At 47.5% G+C, this 19,865-nt stretch overlaps 1 long non-coding RNA gene across 3 annotated transcripts; it reads left to right on the top strand.

The window, feature by feature from the left end:
• The first annotated feature begins 4,570 nt into the window (after positions 1-4,570).
• LOC112990877 (uncharacterized) lies at positions 4,571-19,278 on the top strand. 3 transcript variants are annotated; one of them, XR_010390080.1, is made up of 7 exons: positions 4,571-4,696; positions 5,814-5,944; positions 7,025-9,573; positions 10,612-10,753; positions 13,020-13,192; positions 15,114-15,273; positions 15,874-19,278. It is a non-coding gene; the product is annotated as an uncharacterized LOC112990877 (long non-coding RNA). The 3 variants fall into 3 exon arrangements; XR_003261181.2 differs by having other exon boundaries at positions 15,114-15,277; XR_003261180.2 differs by having other exon boundaries at positions 15,114-19,278.
• Positions 19,279-19,865: the final 587 nt, after the last annotated feature.

Raw genomic sequence — 19,865 nt, 5'->3', positions numbered from 1 at the left:
TTTCTTGCTCTGTGATGCATGGTGTTTTCTTAGTTTCATTAGAAGAATGCACCTGCTTAAAGAAGATGTATTTGCTTGTTCTCAAAGTCTCTTAGTGGACATCAGCATCAAAGCAAGCAAGCATAAAGAAAAGTTTATTGAGAGAAGGAAATAAGTGTGAGCTCAATTTAAACAGCAAAATAGCTGTGCTTTAAAGTAAAAATTTCATAATAATTGCCAGCAGTTGTACTCATAATTTCTTCCCCGAAAGGAAGCCATAGATCAAAATATTTGTTGGGCATAAAAGACAAAGTAAAAGTAATTATTATTTTAGCAAGTCCCTGAAAATCCAAGTTAGAGTGCTTTTTAAAGAAATGATTCATTTGGTATTAGTTAGTCACACAAATGAGGCACCTTGGCATCGGTTCAAGCAATGCTGTCCAGACTTAGTCTGCAGTAATTCTGCATTTCCAGCAAGGGGCTAAATACTTCAGTGACTGAATAAAAGTGCTGCCAGGCATTCCAGTATTCAGGGCAATGCTTTTGAATTAAGCCAATGTCTAGCCAATGCCCCTTCCTATATCAAAACTATTGTGAAGAGACTCCTTTAACAGGTGCCCAGGGGCCCAGTTAGATACGAAGATAAATGAACAGAAAAAAAATATGTGGCTCTTCTCACTGATCTCCTAGCTCTTTGTTTCCATGTTTTATGGCTTTAGAGTTTCTTTAGTCACAAAAGGACTGTTCGCTCTGCTTTGGTGCTCTCCTGTGCTAACGCAGCTGATGCATTCATGGTGACAAGCAAGTGCCTGGATACGAGGCCAGCACTATTCCTTGGACCTGTGTGAAACTCAGCAGAACTGGTAGTGTCAGTACTGTGGAGTTTTCTGGCCTTGGGGCCTAATCAGAAACAGGAACTGCTCAGCCATGGTCCTCCCACCACCTTGGCAATGTGCATGTGCTGTTGTGCACTCGTCTCCCATCTCCTGCTTAAGCTTATAAGGAATTGTGCCTTTCTAGGTACCTTGTCAGTCTTGGTGTTGGTCCAAAACCTTGTCCTGGAGCAGTGCCTCCTATGAGGCTGGTGTCTGTGCAGGATCTATGGTTATGTACACAAAAAGTGGACTGGCTGCACGCCTTGCAGCTGGGTCAGTGGGACTTCCTTAGCCCAGTGTGTAGCAGGTCCTGTTCTGCTGTGCAGAGATGACTGCTTTTCCTGACCTACAGAAATGTTGGGGGTACTTGTTGTGCACTTCTTTTGAACCGTTGCGAGATCTCTCTGAATTTTCACCTTCCAGAGGTTGGTTATCTGGGCAGTGTACCTGAGCATGCTGCAGCTCAGCCACGTGTTTCCTTATCCCATGACTTTTCCAGGAAGGTGTATCCTAGTCCTCTCTTCAGCATCCATCAGTTCTGTAGACACCTGTGGACCTGGCAGTCTGAGCTGCTGTTGCCTTCTCATATGCAAGGAGATCTTAAGCAAGTAGTGTGTTAGCTTTTCTTTCCATGCTTGGGGTGCCATCTTGCAACAATCAACAATGAGTGTGGAGATGAGATGAAAAAAACATCTGCAGTGGTTTTAAGTTTTCTTTGAGTGGCCCAGTTCTGTTTTTACAGGTGTCCTACATTTGGATATTGCTCTGTCTTCCAGGTGTAGTAATTCACTTGGCTCTGTGCAGGCAATCTTGTGCTGAAAAGGCAGAAAGGCATGTTGTGCTGTGTGTAATGTTAGGAAAGGTGCTCTGTTTAATTTTGCCATAATGGGGCACGGTATGGTGCAGAGTACTCAGAATAGGCTTCCCTGGCTTTTCCAGCTGGACTGTTCAACAACGTGCATGTGAGCTGAGCTGTGCTGCCCTTTTAATTCTGGTCAGGAAAAAACAGCGTTTACTTGTATGGCAAGCAGTGCGATATGACTGAGTAGATGCTGAACATACTTTTTTTTTTTTTTAATCAAAGTTTTAACTCTGCTTTAAAGCTGCTTATAACTAAATCTGAAGGAAATATCTTTTTCTTCTCTCACTGTAGGAAGGAGCTTTTGCTGTGTTTTTCTCTTCCCTCCTCCCCACTCCAGCACCTCAAAAAAGCATCTCTTAGCAAGCCAGCTCTTAAAGTCTTTGGCTTTTTTAGTCTGTGCTGTGCTAGTTAAACGAGTCTGTCTCCAATTCTTTGTTATATAGGAAAAGATAAAATTGCTGAAGTCCTCTCCACACCTTTCCTTTGACTAACCTAGTCATACCTAGTGTGCGTGTGATATTATCTGCAGTCTGTCCTGCTATCTGACTTCTTATTGCTTATATTCATGGATGGCAAAGTTTGCCTTCTGCCTATCATGTTCCATGCATGAATCTGCCTGTTTTACAAAGGCAAATTCACTAGGAAAGGTTATTCTCTTTAATTTATATTTATCAGCTCCATTTTATAGAAAAAGCCACTGACTTCCCTGATGTCCCACAGTAGGTTAGTCCAGTATTCCAGTGACTCCGCATTGGGTTCCCTGTACAGTTGCACAAGTGGAGTGAACGAAAAGAAAGAGGAGGTGGGAATGGGTCCTGCCACCAAAGGGAATGCTTGTCGCGATACAGCCTTAGATGAGATTGTGATGATTGCCCGTCAGCCTCAAGAACTTGTGATTTCATGCCAACCCCTGTCCCACTTTAATAAGTTGGCTTACCACATTTCAGATTTACTCTTTTAAACCTCTCCCTCTGGCCTTTGCTGCTGTTGACTGGTGAGTTTTTGTGCTTTCCCAACATGTCCGTTAATTCCTTGTCAGCGGGGGGGAGAGCCGAAACCTTGCAGGGAACAACAAGGTTAGCTTCTCTGCAGAAGTCATCTGCACGCATCCAAGCCCCCTCAGGCTTTGCATTTTAGCTTAAGGTGTTGATTCCTCACCTTCCATAAAAATGTTCATTCCTTCCCCCCATCCCACCTTGTACTCTTCAGCAATGACATTTAGCCCAGGCCTACAATTAAGGGATCCAATGAGTTTCTTCCGCCTCTTCCTCCTTCAATGTTACTTTCACGTTTTAATAGCCATGAGGTTTAGATGTTAACCTTACTACCTAAATTCTGTTTTATTTCAGCAGCAGATTTTCTTTCATTTTGTAGAATATGCACACTGCTCTGTCCCCACCACATAGGAAAAATGAAATTAATCTCTTCTGAGGAATAGCTTGCTGAGCGAGTGTAATCTAGATGCAAAACAAATTCCATCTGGCTTCAAATTCTGTTCACAAAAGCCTGGGCAAAATGAATCATCTGTGTGAAAGTTAATGGAAGCAACCAGAGCAGAGGAGAGATGGGATGGCACACCGTAACTTGACAGTCTATTCTCAAGAAACTCTCAGGTTTAATGTAAGCTGAGCATTTATGGAGAATCTCAAAAGCCATCAACCTTAAAGGATGCCTTTGAGGAAAAAGAAGGTCCAAAGTTTGATAAAAGGGCTTGGGTCTGCTTCATATGCTCCTGGCCTTTTGACTTGCGCATGATCTCAGGCAAGGTGGAGGTGCTTGATACTGGGAGCTCCCATCTATGTCAGCCAAAACTGAGCACTTTGACAGCATTGCTTCCTGTGGCCCTGCTTAGCTCCCTCACATGTGAAATGAGTGTTTTATAAAACACTGGTTGAAAGATGATATGGGCATTCAAAACTGCATTCCCAGCCTGATCTCTTCAAAGGCTGAAATAGGAATGGCATTTATCCTAGGTGTCTGTTGCTGGCCTGTGCCTTTGGTAGAGAAATGTTCAAGCAATGCAAGGATGAGTTTTGACAGCCTTCTGCTATAAGGCTGCTGCCTGGCTCTAAACTCCTCTATTTCTGAAGTTCCCTGTTGCTCCTGCTAATACCCTTGTGGTAGGATCAGCTTCTTCCACATTAGAGAATGGAAAGGCTGGAGCCTGGCTACATGCTGCATTCACACTTACATCAGCTGCTGGTACTAGACATGTATTTGCAACACCTAATAGCGTTGGAATAGCATTGGTCTCCTTGCACCTATTCTACAAGTCCTATATCGCGTCCCCAGAGCAGCAGCATAGAGATTTCTAAAGGCCTTCGAGCCCTGCAGGAATAGGGAGGGAAGAGATCAAGCTCAGCTCAGACCCTGAGCTTTGGCACTGCTTCTGAACAGCTTTAGCAAAGCAGCAGCAACAGCAATAACAGCTTGTGTTGTACACCGTCCTGCTCTTGAATACCTTGCTCTGTCAAGTAACATAAACCAGCAAATGGTGAAAGAAGAGCATAAAAGTAATCGAGCAACTCCAAAGCAATCCTTTTCTCTATGTGCTCTCCACTCTTCTAACAATTGGGTTTTAATTTGGGGATGAGGTGTATGGAGATTGCAGGTGCACCGAGAACAGCATGACCTTGGGAGAGGCAGTCAGTGCCCTCTCTGCACACACTGTGTACCCAGAGACCATTGCGTGATCAGAAATGAGGAATCAGCACTGCAGTGATGCTAAGCAGACATGCACAGGGTAGCCAGGGTACAAGAGATCACTGAAGCATCATAAAGCACTGAGTTTACCATGCTTTGCAGGTGCTGTTGTTTGAAGCCTCACTTTGCTTGTCCTTGCCTCCCAGCAGAGATAGTTGCATCAGTGTGTGCCTTAGACGGTCAGTATCATGAGGCCATTGGACACAGGGTGAAAGGCCTCAACACATATGGAGAATGACTTGCAGTGACCCCGCGTCTCTGTGAAGGCCATGCTCAGGTAACAGCAATCTAGAGCAACACTCTCGGCAGCTCTTTCTGGAGCAGGGGTGTGCTCTGACCTACTCCTTGCTTCTCTGATGCTTTCCTCAGGGCTGAAGAGAGTTAGGTTCCAAGTTTTTCTGACAGCCAGGCACTGTTTTGAAGTCTCAGCTTGTCTTTTTGCTGAGAAGGAACCATGTCTCCCTCTTGCTGCAATGATGAGCAAACCTTTCTTGGGTCTTGGCTGCCCAGCACAGTGCTTTTCGCCAATTTTGGTGTTGTGGGTTGGAAATACCTATTGTGCTAGAGGAACAAGTTCAGAGGCCATGTTAAAGAGCTTGTCTGAGAAAGGAAAAACTATTTCCCTTGCAGTAATTCAGTGAGAACAACTTAATTTGATCTGACCCTTTTAACCCTGATAAGAGGGCAGCATTCTTTACATAGCTGCTAATCAGATAGCATCCTCGGTTAGCGCCGGAGGCAGCAGGATGGCATGAAATGTGCAAGTACTGCCACAGATCCCAGGTCTAAATTTTATTTGCCAAATACACGTTCACAGTGAGATCAAAACAAAAGCATTGTCTGCTGGTGCTGTGTAATTCCTCTGCAGCTGTTGGAACCCAACCTAGCCTATTCTATCTGATGGGACCACTCCTAACTATTTGATTTCTGCTGATGTTCTCCACCCTCCCAAACAAAACCTCCAGGTACAAATGATACCCAGACCTTGTGGGCCTGAGAAAACTTTGTCTCAATTAGCATAGTGGGTACTGAGCATGTTCAGAGATAGCTGGGCATTTAAATCTGTGACACTTGCTCTGGTTTTCTCTGAGAGAGACAGACACACCTCATTCCTCCATCTGCTTGTGTATCAACAGTTTACACAGCAGGGCCTGGAGACAGAATCCCAGACAGTGGTGCTATATAAGGGATAAAGGCTGCATCCGTTGTTTGGTTTGTATGTTGCTGCACCTATGGGAGAGTATGTTTCCAGCCCTGAACTGGTAGATCTGTGCTGCGTGGGGTCACGGGCATGCCAAAAGAGATTGTGCTGCTTCTAGCTGTGGGCTAAAAATTGTAGCAAAACAAGGCTGAAGAATAAGGTCTCTCTTTGTTTTTTTATCTCACTGCTGGAGGCACCTTCCTTTCAGCTCTTGTGCAGCTCCAGCAGAAAGTGGAATACCGGCACTCTGGGGGAACTGGATTGTGCTGTATTATAGTGCCAGAATAGCAGAGCGATGCCACTCTGGATTTCCTGAAATGAGACGTAAGTGTTATTCATTAAGCCACTGATTTACAGATTTGCTCCTTCCTGGTTCCCCACATTGCTTAATTTGGGAGTCAAATTCTTGCATTCAAAATTCATCCTAGAATTTCTGTTGCAGAAAGGGAGTTGATGCATGTAAGAAAAAATTGAACAAGCCAATGCTAACATAAAGTAGGCATGACATGTTCAGCCTTGGCATGATTGGCTCCCAGCATGTGCCTGTTTGCTGGTACCTGCTATCTTCTCTGGGTATCTTGGGAGAGAAAGTTGATTTTTGTCATCCTGTAAGGAGTAGAAGCATTCAGAAACCGGTGGAATTCACAGCTGAGTAGGATGGAATTTACCATTAAGACACTCCACTTGATCCTTTTGGGTTCTGGTTTGTGTCTGATTACAGGGGATTTCTGAGCATTGGAAGAAGGAAGAAAGGAGGAACTTGTCAAAATCCTTTGCTTCTCTTTCTCTTTGCTGAATGCTGCTGAAACTCAGACCTCTGTACCCAAGACAGGAGGGTGAGATCTGTTTGTCTTGGCTTCGACTTCTTAGAAGCCTGGCTGCTGCAAAAGTTATAAATCCTGCTCCAGGAATACGGTCCTGGTCCTTGTTGCAACACTTGCAAGCAGTAGCTGTTCAGCAGATTCATTTTCCTTTGAGGATTAACATTTATATACAGACATGGTTTTCATATTTCTGCCATTCTGAACTAGAGCTGCCTGCTGCTGGGGGTATTGCTGTGAACTGGGAGGGAGAGATATCGCCAAAAATTATTATCTCTCTGGGGTTAGCTGACATGGCCTCATTTACCCCAGGGTTAGGACAGGGTAGAAGTTAAGCATGTAGTTAAAGCTTGTTAGCTGGGTTTTGAAGTTCTGACATGTAGTGTGTGGTGGGACCAGGGCCATGCCATGCCATGGCTTTAATCTTGGATCTAGCCCTGATTCACTTAGCCCACTCCCTCCATTGTGCAATGCTTTCTGGGTGGTAAAATAGAAGAGCCAGACTTGTCCTGCCAGATGAAATGGTCCTGGAAGTCAGGCTGCTATGGACAAGTCTCACAAATCTTTGCCGACTTCTCCCTAGGGTGCTTGTTGTGATCAACAGTGAGAAGGAGAGACTGCAGCTGTTCAGAAACAATGGAGAAAGAGCAGAAGGGAGATGAGGAGCTAAACTGGAATATGACATCGGAGTTGCCTCTGTGTCTCTTACTGCTGCTTCATGTCAGGATCTGGTTTGTGCTAGGGGAAAAGCTGGCAATACAGACCAATGTAAGTATGTAGTCAGTCCCCAAGCAGGACTTGGGAGGTGAGCAAACCCTTCTGGCAGGCTGTTCAGCTCAACCATCACTGCGAGGCAACTCTGGCCAGTGTATGAATTCAAGTGAGGCAGAGGTGGCATCCTTGCTGCTTGCAACAATTCCCTGTAAAGGACCATGAAAGATCGTTGCAGTTTCGGGGCAGATCTGTGCAGTGTTACTCTCCAGGTGGTGGTGGAATATGGTGTGTTTAATTTTGTGAGTATGGTTTCCTTACATACAGTGGCATGTGTGACAGCTGTCTGTTGACCTGAACTTACCAGTACCTGTCTTTCAGAAGAGTAGTCCTCAAATCCTGTTGGCAACTTCAGTTATTGCTGCCAGCCCTTTGGATAGCCCCCGAGTTTGCCCCTTGCAAGGTAAAGCCCATGACCTCCAGATTGGTGAGGATCATGGCTGCTCCCATGGAACTTTCTGGTTTCCTTCAGGCTGGTAAGATCAAGTGAAGTGCAGCCCTACCATTTCTACTGCAGCTCCCCTTAGGAGTAGAAGGCAAAGGGGGCAGGCTGTGGTGAAGAGGAGGCTAAGCACGGATGGGAGGTTCTGTACATGCAGGCTCCCTTTTACAAGGCATTCATGCAGTAAGACTGCTGAAGATGAGTGGTGTGGGCTCTGCCCAGGAAATGTTTCTGTGGCTCTTTGCTTTAGGAGATGAGGCTGGCTTGCTGCGTCTCCCAGGTAGGCGCTTTGACAGGAGAGTTGTTTCCCAGCCTATAGGGCTGGTTTTCTTGGGCACAGAGAGATGGAGACAGAGGCAGATGAAGTGGCTTGCCTGGAGCCACAGAGCAAATCTGGGGTGGCAGCAGGCATGGAGTATCAGTCTCCACCCAGCTGGTCCTGTGTTCTCATGGCACAAAACCTCTCTTCTCCTAGCCATGCTAATTGCTGCCCTGTGGGCTAAACATCCATTGCTGAAATCCCTGCGGGTCTGGTTTCCCCTTGCTGTCCACATGCATGAAGCATTTTGGCAAGGAGGAATGTTTAACTGGACAACGTATCCGCTCGCTCAAACAGCTTAATACTAAACATGCTCTGCTGGCAGCTTTTAGGAGACAGGGAGGCAGTGAAGTAAAACAACTTTGATACCCAATAAACCTTTTCCCTGTGTGCTCAGATCTGGGTTGCGATACCACTGGGTCACAAGCGGTTACCTCATGCCAGTGTTTCCTGGCATAACTCTGAGTACAAACACCCGCTCACATCCTCCCCATCCTCTTTGATTTGTGCCCCCTGCACTGTATTATATTACAGTGTAGGGGACGTCCTGACAAGTAAGTACTAAATGAAGACCTCAGCCAGCACAGGGGAGCTGGCTGAGCATCTCTACCTCTTGCTCAGTGCCTCCAATCTTTCTGGTTTCCAGTAGGACACACAGGGCTTTCCCAGCACATCCCATTAGGTGGCAATGCAGTTTCTTCCTCCATGTGACACTGGATGATAAAGGCAGCTGACATGGGCCCCTCAGCGTGACTGGGGTGATTTGAGCTTCAGCCTGAGGTCTGCAGATTGCTGTGGGATAGGGTGGCGCAGCCAAGTCTCTGAGCACGTAGGAAGGGCACTCTAAGTCTGGTGTCTGCTGTGATTTTTTTCTGTCAACACCAGGAACAGCCCTGGGATTTCCCATCCTCCTGGCTTTCAGGTGCCTTAAATCACCTGGTGGCTGTGGTGATCCTAGGGCCAGCCCTGTTGCTTGCTTGGGGTACATAGGTTCTCTTTCAAAGTGCCAGCACTGCTTTTCCAGCTTTTGGAGCTCAGACTTGCTCTTCCTTCCCATTACTCAGAATGATCATTTCCTTATTGCTGTGGTGTCATCCTTCAAACTACTTTGCCTTCTCTAGGCAGATCCATGGCTCAGAGGACCATGAGGGCTTCATGGGGGTGCTGGCTCCTAGATGTCACCCTTTTTCCCTCAGGGACATCACCTGTGGGCTGCTAAGAACACAGTGAGAAAAGTTTCCCCTGTGCCTCCAGCTCCTTGTGGACTTGGCCACTGTATCCACAAGCCTGGTGTTTCCTATCACCTTATTCTGTGTGATCTCTAAGCAGGGTAACAGGAGAGAGTACCCAGCTGTGTGGGATTGGGACAAATAGGGGCACAGAGCATCTGCCACAGAGCCAGCAGGGCTTTCCTTGTTCATTCATTCACCAGCCTGCAGTCATTGGCCTTCCTCACAAACTCTGTCCCAGCTCAAGCTTCAAATGGGTCAAGGCTTCTGCTCTCTACCCTTCTCAGAAGCCTTTTCCAGGCCTGCAGAGGATGGAGGGAGACACCTGCAATGCCTCAGACAGGGTGTTCAAGCTCCTGCTCAAGAAACTGGTGAGTAAAGAACTCATCTGGCCAAGTGCTTACAGGCATGCCTGACTCTGTAGCCAGGGAACTTCCAGGGATGACTACTGGGCCAGATAGCAGCATCACTCACAGACTACACAGAACATCACCTGTGCTAAGTGACCTGTGCATTGATGGCAAGGAAATGTCCGAATTTCCAGTGCGTTGGGAACCCCTCACCTTTTATATTAGGAAAAATTTTCAAATAAGACTTTAAGTCAAAACACAGGGCAGGTGATTCTGTCCAGGAAAGTATGAGGGATTGGCAGATCCTTCATGGGTTAGTGATGCACTGAAGGCCCCAGGCACTATCCAGCTCAAAGACTGACCCCCTGGTTGTGCATGGTTGGTGTCCCCACATGCAGTCAGACGTTGAGCTGGCCCCATGCTCCTTTGTCCCCTTCTCCTGGGCTTTTGGCTTGTTGTGCATCCCATTACTCTGTCTCTCCCTTGTTTAACTAGGACGTTATCTAGAGATCAGAAAGCTCTTGGGTCCGGATCTCAAACACAGAAGCATTTCACGGCAGCCCAGCCAAGGGGAGTTAAATAATATTAAAGCATAATATTTCATTGCTGCATAATTAACTTCAGCTGCTTTTGAGATGAAACAAATTACCCTCAAAGAACATTTTTGTACCGGGGGAACTTTGAACTGCGTTACCAACCCTTTTGTTGTCTGCGAGGGGAGCAGCCAGCTGAGAGCAGAAATGCTGCTCCTGTTTGTGGCTCGAGCTCTGTGTGTGGTTTTAGACGAGATAGTGTGGCCCAAACTAGGCCCCTTTCCCACTAACTGTGGGTGTGCCAGCTGCGGGTGCCCAGCCTTTAGTGTAAATAAAGACAGAGGTTGTTAGCTGTGACTGCAATTAACCCCTGAAAGGGAGAGCCCGAGGCATGGGAAACTACCGCTGCATCCCAGGGAAGCCTTCAGTTCCAACATGGGTGTCTTTTTTACTGTGATACATCCTGATGCACCCATGAGATACTGGGCTTCAGGGTGGGGAAGACTCATTCCTTCGTCTGTTGCAGCCAGATGGGGAGTGTTCCCCACTCTGCGTTGGGCGTTGCTGACTGCTGTGGCGCCTCCAGGCCCAAACACCCTCCGACCTGCTCGGCACGCAGCTCTTCGCTCCCCATACCATGAGGTGAACAGCCTCCTTTCAGGCTTCAGGTACGTGCTGCAGTCTTCTGGTCCTACCAAGTTAATCCAAAGCCATGAAACTTCACCTAGCCTGTTGAGAGAGAAAGTTCAGCTAAGTTGCTTTTATCTTGTCATCATGTGTGCTAAAACAAGGCTGGCCAGTATTGGGATTTGTCAAAATCCTGGTGTTTTGATAATGTGCTGGAGTCACCCATGTCCTTTCGAGGCAGAGAGAAAGAATGGCTTAAAACATTACTCTGCGTTTCCTAGCAGGACACCGTCCTGCTGCAAATCCTCAAATGCCTTGCAGAATACTCTTTACTTTACATTTCTTTAATTATTTGTCTTATAGTCACAGTGTAAAGAACAGCAAATGCCTTGTCCATCTGAACAGTCTCCCTAGTCCCTGAGATTTAAAGCTAGCAGGGACCACAGTGATGATGCAGCCTGGCATTCTGTGCGGCCCAGGCCAGAGAATGTGACACAGACTCTTGCAACGCACCCGGTGGCTCGTGGTTGAACCACAGCCTAGTTTCCAGGAAAAGTGCGTCTGAGCTAATTTTGCCAAGCCCTGCATGAAAGAGCCCTCCCCAACCTGGAGACACTGCTCTGGAAGAGCAGGAGAATTCCAGTGGCTTGTCTGGGATGCTTCAACCACAGGCAGTTTAATTGTCTCTGATAAATTTCTGAAATCATAAAAAAATGAAGCTGGGAAGGATTCATGCTAAACCCTTATTGCCAATGGGATGCAAGACAGGCACACTTTGAATTGGCACAAGCGGATTAAGTTCAACACCCACAGGAACTGTGGAGGCCAGTATGGCCCCCACCTTGGCCAAAAGAATGCAATAAAAAGATGCCAAGACCAAACTTTCCAGCTTTGAAGCCTTATCTAGAGGTGTGTTGTACCGTCCCACAGCCTGCCATGGAAGCTGAGGGTGGGAAGGGCGCAATGTGAGTCCCATGCCCAGCTGCGCTGCCAGTTTGCTATATAATGTTGGCGTGAACCCTTCGACAGGCTCGTAGCTTGGTTCCTTGCCTGTCACTGGGAGAACACAGTCACCCTCATCTCTAATCAAAAGTTTGTGGTGTGCTTTACTATCACTGGGGAAAGGAGTGCCATATCAGGATACTGTCAGGAGAGAGAGAATGAAGTATCGCCTCTCCAGCACGTCTGAACCTCACTAACGTGCCTTACAGCCACTGAGGAGCTGGTCAGAGGCATTTTTAAGAGCTGCTTTGTGACTTTGGACAAAGGGTGCGAGTCCCTGATTTGGGTACGTTAAAGTGGGAAAAGGCAGAATTTCTGCCTAGATTGCCAGAGAGGCGGCTATGAGCCTAGACCTCACTGCAGCACCTTGATAGTTGGATATCTGGCTTCCTTTTTTCCATGAAGCAGCAGGTGACTGCAGTGCTCAGGATGCCAGGATGAGGTTAATCCTGGACCCTGTGCCCCAGGCCTTTGACAAGCGTGGGTTACCAGGAGCTCTGTTTATACTCATGGGTACCAGCTGCTGGGCATTCCAGTGCCTGGATTGTGGCACAGCAGGGATCAAAAGGAGCTTTATCTACGAGGCTGGAGGGAGAAAGTGGCATCCGTAAGCTGGGAGAATTCAGGCTCACAATGCTTTGGGTTGGAAATGCAATGCCATGTCTTTTAGGGCTGCTCTTCCAGCTGCAGAGGAGTGCTGGGAAGCACACAAACCTGTGTGCTGCTAATGACCTGTGCCATGGGGCTGTGAATCCTAGCAGTCTTTGGTAGCGTAACTGTCTGGTCCTTATAAAAAAAGAAAAAAAAAGGCATTTCTTCAGCAACCAGTTGTGAACACAGGATTACTGAGCTGTCTTTGGGCAAGTGCTGAATAATCAGGTCTGTCTGACAGGGCTGACCTAATGCATTGCACTTTGCCAAAAGCCAGCTCTTATTTTAAAACCTTGGCAAGAGTGATCTGCTCAGCCTGACTATCACCTCTCCGCATGGCACTGTGTGGAGCTGCCACTTCATTGTTCCCATGTGAGACATCAGTTTGGATAATCTCTGCCTTCTCTTGGCATTAGAGTCAAGGCACATCTTCTTGAGGAGCAGCTGGCTGAGGCAGGACCAGCATTCATAACACTGCAGCCACAGCACAGCATGCAGGCAAAGGCAAGAAACTGCCAACAGCCAGGCATGGATCAGGACTTTAGCAGGGCTGGTAGTAGCAGTGGGACATGACAACCCATTGAAGCCAAAGGAAGGAGCCTGGGTGAGTTTTGAATGGCACCTGGGTGGTAAATTCACAGTGCTGTATCCTAGAGATAAGGCAAGAGCTCAATTAATGAGCATCTCAGTGGAAAGATGACCTCAGTGGAAAGAAGATTGCCCTGTGCCGTTTCTGCTCTGGACGTTTCCCAGCAGGGTCCAACCCAAAGGTCTTCCCTTCCCAGCAGGACGTCTTGGAAGCCATCTAGTTGGAGAGTTGCAGTGAGGTAAGAGCATGCCTGGGCAGTTTCTGCAGGATTCCCCATATGCAGGTGTTTTCATGAGCTGTGCTAGAAGCAGGACATGCCCAGAGTCCATGGCAGTGATCCTGTCCTATAGTCACAGGTCCCCTGCCCCTTTCTGGAATAAGCCACTCGAAATTGCGTTGGTTTTTACGCCCTTGCAACCTGCTTGGTGCAGCTGCTGTGTGGGACCTGGGGACATGCTCCCACAGGCTTGTTTCAGCTTGGCTTAAATCAACTCCTTGCACTATCTCTAGAGGAGAAATCCTCACTCATTTAGCTTAGAAAATAATTTTTAAAAGGCTCTGTGGGCCCTTGTAAAGCCAGTTTGCTGTAGTGTAAAGGGATCAGCGGAAAATTAAACAAAAATAAGCCCCTCTGAGTTGCTGGTCAGGCCACAGTTGCCCCTGATCCTGCCACATGAACGGGAGGGGGGAAAAAGATTTCACCTCTTTTCAGAGATGCTCTCAGAGTTAAGGGAGGGGTATGAAAGCCAAGGGACTGTCTAACTGTGCCCCCAGTGCCTCAGAAGAGGCCTATGTCCCTCTACATTGGGGATGCAGAAGGATGTGGCATGAAATGGCAGCATTTGCCCCATGTTCATTTAATGCAGCAGCAGGGACTGCCTACCTGGCTTGTCACTGCATGTAGCAGGTTGGTGCAAATGTTCCTGAGTTCACCCCAAGAGGGCAAGCTGTAACATGTGGCTAAGCCATCAAGTGTGTGAGAACGCCGTAGTTACCCAAAAACATCTGCCTGGGCGAGAGCTGAGGGTGGGTGCGGCCCGCCAGGACAAGGAAATAGGGAAGGCGTTACTTCATTTGCCAGAGACGTCTCAACTCTGCTGTCAGGAGAGGCCGTATCAGGCCCATTGGCTCGGAGTGCTGGGTGGCAGATTTGCTGTTCACCATGTCGAGATGTTTGCTGTTGCAAATCAGGTACCATCATGGTGAAGCTGTTCTTCCTTGGTGGAAGGCAGGGTGGTTAACAGCTCGGCTGGGGCAGCTGCAGAGCCAGGCTTATAACCCTCAAATCAGCCAAGTGTAGTCAGTTAATGATTAGATTTATCATAAAGCAATCTAATGAGAAGCAATATAGCCAAGCACTTTCCATTCAGTGACGCACATCCAAATCTTAATAGAAACTGACAGCCTGACCCTGTTACTGTGTTCTGGCCAAATAAAATCATCCTGATAGTTCCCTGGAGAAAGCAGCCACAGCTTTAGTATGTCTTTTCAAAGCATTTATCTGACCAGCTAAAAAAAAACCTGCAGTGATTCAGAGTCAGTTTACATGACCTCCCATAGCTCTTGCTTTCCCAGGTCCTCTGCAGTGCAGAGGAGCCAAGGTAATATAGCTTGAAATACCATCACCAGTCTGTTGTCCTGGGATCTTCGCAGCATCACTAGCTGCAGGACAAATTGACATATCAAAGAAAGCGCTGGCAGCATCCTTCAGTCCTGCATAGGTTGTGCTCTTAGGCACAATGAGTTTGCAGCTTTGGAACCTAATAGAAGTGTTAATATAAAGCAAATATTAATAGGAAAACTGCAATAATTGGGGGTATTTGGGAACTTTTATCAGCATATGATTTTTTGCAGGTAATCTTTTGTTATGCTAATTCTTCCATGGCTAGGCCTCTGATCTAGACATTACAAATTCCCAATGCAAGCCGCTGTCCTTCTCACTGATCATATTTTTATTAAAAAATCTGGGTATGTCTTAGGATCTCAGAAATCATTGCGTCTCTCATGAAAAGGTTCAATCCTTTATGTAAAATGGAGTTGAGAAGAGGAAGGGTCTTTACAAGCCCACGTTTTATCTTGGCCATCACTGAGTTTTCACATTTTCACAGGTTTTTGCACCTTCTCCCATTTTGTTATTGTTAATCAACCTCTTTTTACAGTGCTGCAGTAAAGGGAAGGACCAAAACAGACCAGGACTTCCAGCCATACCTGATGGCAGCAACGAAAGAGAATAGGACACAGTGAGGCTGGAGCTGGGTGGGGGTCTGCTTGTGTCTGACCCAATGCTTGGATCTAACACTAGCTACAACTTCTTGCAAGGCAGGTACAGAGAGAACAGAGCCAAACTCTTCTTGGTCATGGGAGATGGTATAACAAGGGACAACAACCCTGGGATGGAGATTTGAGGGTTCAGGCTGGATGCTAGGAAAATCTTGAGGAGTGGCTGCAAAGGAGTGAATACTGGCTCCCATCTTTGTGATAGGAGCGCCAGTTACCACTGTCACTAGCAAAGGAGTTTTTTGAGTTGGCCAGGCTGGCGTTGGCTAGTACCAGAAACCTCAGTGGAAGCTGCAAGAAATCCTGCAGCCTGCTTCTATCCTATTCCCAGAAACTGTGGTCTAACCTTGTGGAAGTCTTCTCCAGTGTGGTACTTTACAGGCAAAACAGACAGAGTGATTTTGGTGTTTGCACATTGTTCAGTTGGCAGACTTTTCCCATTTGCATTTAGTTTATTTTTTGTACGATTAACAGAAATACGCAGGGTCAGCACAGCAGTTGTCTGATCTGACAAGTTCCTGCCCTTGGCCACATCACGTGACACTGAGTTCCCCAAGGCAAATTGTGTGAAAAGATGTCTTTTTTTAATCACTTCTGAATTTACTGTCTCTTCGTTTTTGCTGAATGCCCTGTTGTTTGCAGAGTGTGAATACAAGCTCTGTCCATGGAATCAGGATGGCCCCAAATGCTGGGCACCAGAGGACCTCAAAGACTCCTTTTCTTGAATGCACTGATTTTCAGAAGAGCCCTCCAAGGCAGGGTAATTACTCTGGCTTTGTGCAACAACCTCGATCCGGGACGTGGCCCAAGAGGAAGATGGAGACAGAGGCACAGAGAGATGCACTTGTGTGGGGGGGACCTGTCAGCTCTGGCAGGAAGTAGCTCTGAACCCTTCTCTGTGTTGCTGAACTTACATAGCAGTGACCACATCCTTCATCTTCCCTACCGTGATAGCAGGTTCTGTGAAAGCAGCCCTGCATGCCTGGAAACTAGTGGCAAAGCAGGGGCTGGAGATGAAATTGCCGGTATTAAGCTCACTCCCTCCTCAGCCCTTTCTTACTCTCTATCCCATTTGCTTTTTATCATGCTTATATGTTTTCACCATTTTGGAGGCCTGAGAGCTCATTGCTTAGACTCCTGTATCTTGCTGTGTTAGAGACCCCAGTTTATCCCAAGGCTGTGGGCTAGCATGACTGTGCTGCCTGGGCGTGTGAGCACATCAGCCCATGTGCACCCCAATAGGACTTATTGATGTGTGGTACTGCAGTGTGGATGTTCTCTGGGGCCCAAAGCTTGCTGAAAACTCATCCTAACACATTCTCTGACTAGCCCACAGAAGCATGACCACCTTTTTCTTGCAAAGGTGGGCAAAGAGTGGTACACAGATTTAGAGCAGAATTTATCTTTTGGGAAGGTGGGGGAAGTTTTCTCTCCTGTTTTTCTCTGTTCCTCAACAGCTGGGGTTTTCACAGAACAAAATCCCCTTGTAAGAAACCAGTTTTCTCAGTGTGTCAGAGCTGGTGTCTTTAATCCCCTCCCAGCCTCCGCCTATTTGTGGCCTGTGGTCTCCTTTCCTTTTGGTGCATCCTTAGGAACCATGGAGCTGGTCTCTGCTGGGAAGATGCTTGCTTTGACTGAGGTGCTTCATCCTGCTCCAGTGAGGCTCTTGCTAGCACCTGCTTCCTTTGACTTAAAACAAGATGTTCTCTGACACCTTTCCCAGGTGTTTAGCAAAGACTGAGTCATACAGAGGCTGTTGATTCCCAGGGAGCCATGCTGACACCTGTGCTTCTCTCCCAGGGACACCTGCAAGCTCTGCACCGGTCAGAAAGGGCTGGTAGGAGAAACAGGGTTGTTCAACAGAGGGCTTCCAAGGCAGTCAGAAAGCTTGTCAGGAGGAAATCCCTTCAAGAGCCTTTGCTAACTCTCCTGAGCAGAAATTAAAACGTGCCTTGTATGAAAATAGTAATTGAGCAGAGAAAAAAACACAGGTTTGCTTTCTTTTCTACACTGCCCTGTCATCCTCCACCACTGCCTTCTGCATGCTGCGCTCCCTTCTCCCATCTTGGGCATGGCTGAGTGAGGGAGACTGTACTTTTAGTGTCCTCCATCTGACCAGTCAGCATTCCCTCCCCATCCCCCTGCAGAGAGCATCTGGCAGAGATGTTAAAGAAAGACAGATCTGACCAGCACCTTTGTGGTATCTGGGGAAGGGCTGGAGTCAGGATCTTACTCTAATCCTGGAGTCCTACCTGGGACATCCTTCAGATGGACCAGACTCAAACCTCCACATGGGCTTCCTGGATTTGGGAGCATAGGAACAAAGGGTGACTAATCAAAGGAACAATGTATTGCTGATGAATTTTCCATCTCTTGGAATTTAATGGATGCCTGGGTATCGGGAAGAGAAATGCTCCAGCTAAGCTGTGAGGGGTGGATTAGCAGCAGGGAGGCCAGGGTGAGTCTGGGGTTAGGAAGCTATAGAGTCAGGAATGGGGCGTGTGTGGCTCCCACCTTGCCCAGGGACTGGGAGACAAGCCAGGCCATCATGAGGGGGTGCAAAAGGAGCAGAGGGTGAGCCCCATTCACCCCTCTGTGGCCTGGCAGTGATACCCAGGGAGCAGGAGTAGAGATGCCCTCCTCCCCCCACCCCCCAGTGCAGCTGGGACATGCTCCACAAAGACAGCATCCTTCATGGTGATCTGGGGCCCAATTCTGCGTTCTGTGTCACTGTCAGCTGCAGGGACTTTAAAGTGTTCCCTAAGTGTCACTAGAGGTCACTGCCGCACTGGCTGGGCTCTGGAGCCCGTTCCTCACCTGGAGACTCTACCCAGGTTGACAAGGAGCAATGGCAGAGAGCCATCAAGGAGCTTTTGCAGCTGCCCTTGGAGCAGCCCTTCTAGGGCGCTAGACAGAGCTGAGGTTACACTGCATATCCTGACCACAGCAGGAGAAGATGCTTATTGGGACTGGGGATGGCATAGCGAGGATTTTATTTCAGACCCACCATCAATCCTCAGGTGCTAAACCTGCCTTAGTTTGGGAGGCGAAAAGACAGAGCAGCTAGATTCTTTAAGACATAGCTGTAGCAAAATCTACCTCCACCAGCAAGCGCCTGCCCCCTTCACCAAGATCATGGGACTTTTGCTGGCTCCTGCTGGAACTGAACCCAGCTCCTCCCAGGCCACCACACAGCCTCTTCCCTCCCCAGGGCACAGGCTGAACCCTGGGGTCAGGGGAGCTGGCTGTCTCTGGCAGGGGCTGGTCCTCATCCCAAAGCAACCTGGTGCTGCCACATGGTACTGGGCAGGATGAAATCCCTACCCTAGATCCTAGTTTTGCACCTGGCCCTTTGGTACAAAACAAAGTGCACTCCCCCCCCCCCCCCCCCCCCGACCTTTGGGAAGGTCAGTCCCTGCCAGCTCAGGGAAGCCATGTTCATAGCCACAGTCAGTGATGAGCTGTCCAAAATCTTTGTGATCAGCCATCTCCAGTTATGAGTAACCCATGCGGGGTCCTGGCCAAGGGATAGGCTTGAAATGAAAGAAATGAGTGAGGCGGGACCTCATGTGTGGAGTGTGGTCCAACCCACATGCTAGGAGTCATTACACAGTGGAGCTGTGGACAGAGCAGCTGCTATACCCCTCCCAAGTGTCCCATCCTCAGATTCTGCCTGCCATGAGCAACTTATCTGAAGAACAGAAATAGCTCTGAGGACTGCCAGGTTTGGAGGTGTTTAACACCCACATGAACACAAACACAGCTGATTTGTTTCTTAACTGCTTGTCTGTGGGTGCTTCTAGGCTTCGTCTGCGTGGGGTAGCAGTTGTGAGTTTACCTCTGTTTGACTGTGTGCCCTGGTGTCCCAGCTTCAAAAATCTCTTTGGTTTTCCACTCTCTTTCATGTCTCATCTCTTGAATTTACACTCTTGCATGAGGGTGCAAACTCCAGAAAGCTGAAGAGTTGGGAATGCAATTATTTTGCAAAGTATTTCAATAAATTACCTGCTTGTTTCTGTAATAGACAGCAGTTACTTTTCAACTGGACCACATCTGTACAGCTTCCAGTGTGTGTTGGACCTTTAGACTTGCTGATGTCAATTTGGGAGGGCAGAGCTGAGAGCGTTTGGCTCTGATTATAGCATCAAACCTAAATAGGACGACTCTGACAGGAACATGATTTGCAACTCTGTGCAGATTTTTGTTCTGTGTAACAATGATCTGAAATTTCCTCTCAGTTTGAAACTTCCACAGTTTGGATTTTGCAATGTAAAGGCAAACAGTTCCTTCCAGTGAGTTGTCCCTGTGAAATGAGAATGCAAAATACCAGTGCCCAGAGCTGCTGCTGGAGAAGGAAGTTTGGCACAAGCATCCACACAAGATTTTTTTTTTTTAATAGCCTTTTATTTATTAAGCTACTTTGGAGTTTGATTCACTTGCTTTGCTCAATATTTATTAGTACTTCACCTGCCTTGAACTGGGAGCTGCATGCACTTTGATAAATGGATTGCCTTTCCTGGAATGATGTCCCAACATCAGCTAATCAGTATCTTCCAGCTCTCCAGTGTTTGCCAAAGTACCACTCTTGTAAATCAAGAAGGGGAAGAAAGAAAAACCCCAAATGCCAGCAATGC

The sequence above is a fragment of the Dromaius novaehollandiae genome, chromosome 7 (assembly GCF_036370855.1).
Source record: "Dromaius novaehollandiae isolate bDroNov1 chromosome 7, bDroNov1.hap1, whole genome shotgun sequence".
NCBI lineage: Eukaryota > Metazoa > Chordata > Aves > Casuariiformes > Dromaiidae > Dromaius > Dromaius novaehollandiae.
The sequence above is the reverse complement of the archived record's forward strand: the minus strand, read 5'-3'. Positions and strand labels throughout refer to the sequence as shown.